Genomic DNA, 5,068 nt, shown 5'->3' on the forward strand with positions numbered 1-5,068 from the left:
CCCTTTTCCCACCTCCCTCATATTTTGGAAAACACAGCAAAGTTTTGTTCAGTTCTCAAGTGTTATTAATCACTGGTGGAGGCCAAAAGCAGGGATATTTTTCTTGGCAGCACGTTTTGATAAACAATCTGTGTATGGGGTGAAGGGAGGGAGGAGCCTGTCTTGCTGGTAACTAAGCTAATGTTTGGCAGATTCTTAACTGTCACAAAAGTGCAAGTGGCTCTCAGTGGGAATAGCATTAAAAAATGTACCAATTCAGTTGATTCATTGTTGTTGATTGTTTACTACATCCACAGGATGTAAGATGAAAACAGGCCAGGGAAAAAGTAAAAATAACAACAGCGGAAGACCAAGCCTCTACATATCCCAGCCTAAAACATGCTGCCCAGTCTCTAGTCCTTTGTGGAGTGAGCAGAATTAATTATAGGTGTCTTATTTTGCTCTGTAAGATTTGGCAAAGGTTAATGTACAGAAATCTAGGCTCCCAGGCAGGTTTTCAAACCTCAAAGACAGCTGTAGGAAAATCAGTGTGGTGTGGGTCTCAACGAGGGACCACTCACTGCTTTGTAGGGCAGAAGCAAGAGGCTGGTGTTTCAGGGGGACAGGAGAGCTGCCCTCGGCTCCATGTTCCAGCACCAATGTGGAAATGGGACCATTAAAAGCGGAGGAAATGACAGGTAACACCCGCTAAGAAATGTGTCTGCAAAGGAAGGAAGGAAGGAAGGAAGGAAGGAAGGAAGGAAAGAAGAGAGTTCCTAGGTGGGAAAGCAATAAGCTATGTGTGTCAGCAAGGCTCACTACCTGAAGAATGGTAGGAAAAAATCAGAATTATAATGAGATGAGAACTGAAACGATAAACAGAAACATGTAATTACACTCCTATTCTTTGCAACTGAGTGTTTTGACACTTCCTGGCAGCTCCTAGTAGAAGACAATGTTGTTTAACTTTTAATTTGACAAAATTATGCAACTTCTTCCTGAAGTGTTTGTGTTTTGATTTGCTGAACACACTCCCTTTACCACGGAGTGCTCTGTTCACTGCTAATCTCTGCATTGTTTTGAAGCCAGTCATTTGATTGTGATGGATTTTATTTTATTTGCTATTCTGAGGTAAATCCATGTAAATCACACTCTCAAGAGTGTGCTTCCCTTCTCATTCTTCCATTTTTTTCCAGCTGTAGCCACTGTTCTGACCAGTAAGGAAAGAGCAATTCCTGTAGGTGAGTGCCTGCAGAAGAACCAACTATTGGGACTGCTGCAGTGATCAGTGCCAAAACTTTGTAAAGCGAGCAGGAAAGAGTTAAACGTATTCCCAGGCTATGAGCATTTAGAGTCAGACCAGACCATTCATTCCCAAGCTGCTGACATCATAGGCTCCTAATTATTACTGCTCGCAAATTTTGGGGCTGTCCTATATTCTGCATAATTAACACTGGACTGATGATCGATAATCCACAGTACTCCTCTCCCATCCAGATCAACATGTTTTGGGACCTTATGCCTGGGAATGGCACGGAGTAGAGCCTGGGGTGCAGCCAGGCACCTGGGTTTTGTCACTTTGTCCTTCTTGGTGTGTTGCACCCTCTGCTTCCCATACCTGCTGGTAGCACTGGGAAAGGTGCTGGCCGGCTCCTGCATGCTGTGTTTTGTATGTTCATTTTGATTCCTTCGTTTAAATCAAAGCTTCACCTGCTGTTTTAATATTACACAGACTTGTATGTGCATGTGCGTACTTCCAAATAAAGACGGTAGTAGGAATAAATAGAAAGGGATTATTGGATGGCAGTATTTATCCTAGGACTGCAAGGAAGAACTTAGTAGATTTAACTTCTGATGGTTAAAATTATATTCCTTCTCTCTTGGGACTACTGGCAGGTTGTAAACTTTGGGTAATCTCCACAGAATCCCTAATGCTGCATCCACAGAGCTGACTTGCGCTCCTGCACAAAAAGCAGTGACTGGGTAGCAATTGTTCACGGCTGCAGCTCCATGCCTCCTTGCGCTCCCCTCCATCTCATTAAACAAGCTACTGTTTGGGGGGTTCTTACGCTATTTTTTGTTTGCTCACTTCTTTCTTTCAGTTAGCCAGATTAGACACCTGAATGGTTTCATTGTTTGGGCTTCCTCTTTGCCTCCTCCAAACCTAATATTAATTCCTGGATTATTTCAGAGCTAAATAAACACCAGACGTGTTTAGTATAAATCCATCAAGAGCGATCTGGATCACTCCTGCCCCGCCACTTGCATGGCAAAGAGGAAAGGCAGAAGGTGAGCAGGAAAGCATGCTGCTACCCTTGCAGGGACAACGCTGCCATAGATGGGAGCTTTGTTACATTGACACTGTTCAATGTATTTTTCCTTACCAGATTAGATTGATACTGACAACTCGTTCCCTGTGAAGGTGCCACGATGTGGCATTTATTTGCATCTACATTGCAGTTCTCTTCATCAATCAGCTTTGCAGAGATCACTGCTGCTGCTGGCCATATTGTTGCTATGCTGACACTTCATCCTTAAGTGCTGCTTGCGTAATGGTACAGTACGTGCCCATGACCAAAGTTTAAATCAAAGTTTAATCATTACGGAAAGACAAACATATTTCCGCAACTGTGTATCCTGCAAGTAAGAGTAAAAGCAGTTTAGTTGGGTCACAGATGTTAATCTGTCCTCTTTTTCTGTTCACAAACTATAAAGGGAGTTGACAGCACCTGTAAATGGTTTTCTGAGGCTAGATTATATCTAAGGTGATTATTATTTACACCCACTATAGAGACTGCTCTTGTGAGCCAAGAAGTCTGTTCCTGTGAGGTGAGTGTTACCAAAAAAGGGCTTTCTTGCAGGAGGATTCAGTGGAGCGAGGAGACAGGGTGAGGGGCGGTTCATGCTCACATGGAGTGCCTTGTCATGTCTCGGGTTTGTATAACCCAGGGACTGAAACAGCTGGGATATGCTGCAGTTCTGCATTCCCAGACACACGGGATGAAGGGAAAGCTTCAGCTCTCTCAACCTGAGTTTTTAAAGCAGGGGCTGACCTTTTCCCACAGCCCAGTTCTGCTCTTCATATGAAGATCAATACAGGACAGTAAAAGGATAGGAAACAAGTTGACCTGCCAGTATGAATCAGAGAGAACACATGCTTGTTTAATCAAGTAAAGACATATTAACATAGAAATCCTGCAGCCATTACTAAATCACTGTGGCTGGAAGCAAAGACTTTTACTTTGACCAGCTTTCATGTGCCATACTTCTGTGAAGCCTCTATAATGTCCACAGTTTAGGTGTGAAATTTTTAAGTGTGAAACCCACTCTCCTTTAGCGCATCTTCTTCAGCCAATCTGCATATAGGAGACTCACATAATTCAAAGACTTTTCTATCTCTGTTCCCTGCTTCTACAAGCTTCCCCTGAAAAAGAGTCACTTTGTCAGAACTGATTTTCTAACTGTATTTTATTTCATCCAACCATTTCTGTAACTTCAGCGTGTGCATTTCATTAAGCCTTCCTTGTAAACTAATTCTACTCATGTACATATCAAATTCGTTTGCCAGCTTTATAGATTATAACCAGACACATATAAAATGTTTTAGATAACTAAAAATGGAAATGAGATGTATTGGCGATGCGAACCGAAATATTTAAAACAACGGTTTTTTTCTTGTGTGAGTTCTGAAACGTTATTAACCGAATAGAAAGTATCTTTCCTGCTCGGTGCTGCATGGCTGCTGGGCGTGCGTATGTAAGGGAGTTGTGGCACCGCGCCACAGAAACCGCGAGTCCCTTTAAAGCACAGAGGGAAACCTGTAATGGACGGGGTTTTCGGCGTTTCTAGCAACAAAGGAATCAGGAAGAGGTACTGAGAGAAAGAAACCCATCCACCACATCCCAGCTGGGAGAGGCTCGGCGCTCCCCCGCCCCTCAGCGGGCACACTGTGCCGGCTGCGCGCCGGCGACGCGGGGCCGGTGACCGCCCGCCGCGCAGCGCACCGGGTCCCGGCCGAACCGCGCCCCGCAGTGAGAGTTTATTATTCTTTGGACGCGAGCAGCGATGCCGATGTTTGCAAAAACAGCCGCCGACTGCAGCGAGAGCAAAAGCGGGCTGTGCAGAGCCCCTCCTGGCCACCGCGGGCACCGGCGTGGCCGCGGGGCCGGGCGGGGAGCGGGCAACTTAGGGGATCGCGGGCGGAAGAAGGCAGGCTTCGGGGTTTTTTATTTTGTTTTCCTCCCAATGAAATGAAATCTCAGCTTATTTGCCTGAGTCGAAGTTGTTTTGAGTGATTTGCCTGTTAACAGCGTTATGCAAATGTTAGCTAGCTATTTAAAGGGGGAAATAGAAGAAAAAAAACCGACCGTGTATTCTCACAGCGCCGGGGAAATCCTATGTCCCTTTGCATTAGCGAGATGAGATCACAGCAATTACTCACCTGCTTGGCCTCTCCTACACCCTTGAGCAACGTACAGCACTAGCTTTCCCAGCCCAACCTTAAACACTTGGCAAATATGGCTGATTTAAACAAATCAAAAGTGGAAGAGCTTCTGATGCAGTCACGGGCTTACAAAAACTGTGTCATTCTGTCACCAGGATCACTGAAAGAGAAACACGAAATCGGATATTAAGGCGGGATCCCCTCATTTGCCTCAGCAGCCGGAGCGCACGGGAATCCCACCGACAGCCGCGGTGGCAGGACGCCGCGCAGCCGCCACGGAAGCAAAGCGGGGCGATTCGCGGGTTTACAAAATCCCGAAAGCGAGGCATCTGAACTTAGAAAGCGCAGTCGGGCCGGGGAGGGGGGGGGGGGGGGCGGGGGAAGGGAAAAAAAAAAGCCCAACAAAAAAAACCACCACCACCACCACCCTCCATCACCACCACTGTGCATGCGCGCCCTGGCCGCGGTGCCGCGGCGGGGGGCCGGCGGCGCGGCCGAGGAGGAGGGTGAGGGCGCGATCTGGCGTTCAAGTTTCCAAACATAGCCGGCAGCGCGGGCAGCCCGCGCCCCGCCGCGCTCCAGCTGCGGCCGCGCCGGGGAGGGGCGCGGGCAGCCCGCCCCGCATGCGCGCCCCGCGCAACAAGT

At 47.2% G+C, this 5,068-nt stretch overlaps 2 long non-coding RNA genes across 2 annotated transcripts in view; one reads left to right on the forward strand and one right to left on the reverse strand.

The window, feature by feature from the left end:
• Nucleotides 1-2,276, forward strand: part of LOC113944502 — a 7,552-nt gene extending 5,276 nt beyond the window's left edge. The window contains exons 3-4 of the long non-coding RNA XR_003526711.1: nucleotides 1,176-1,220; nucleotides 2,171-2,276. This is a non-coding gene — a long non-coding RNA (uncharacterized LOC113944502). The remainder of the gene's footprint in view (nucleotides 1-1,175; nucleotides 1,221-2,170) is intronic.
• A 113-nt stretch (nucleotides 2,277-2,389) lies between these two features.
• Nucleotides 2,390-4,838, reverse strand: LOC113944501. Its single transcript, XR_003526710.1, has 2 exons — nucleotides 4,421-4,838; nucleotides 2,390-2,616 (listed from the first exon to the last, which is right to left on the reverse strand). It is a non-coding gene; the product is annotated as an uncharacterized LOC113944501 (long non-coding RNA).
• Nucleotides 4,839-5,068: the final 230 nt, after the last annotated feature.

Source organism: Corapipo altera, unplaced genomic scaffold, assembly GCF_003945725.1.
Source record: "Corapipo altera isolate COAL_440 unplaced genomic scaffold, ASM394572v1 23, whole genome shotgun sequence".
In the NCBI taxonomy this organism is placed as follows: Eukaryota; Metazoa; Chordata; class Aves; order Passeriformes; family Pipridae; genus Corapipo; species Corapipo altera.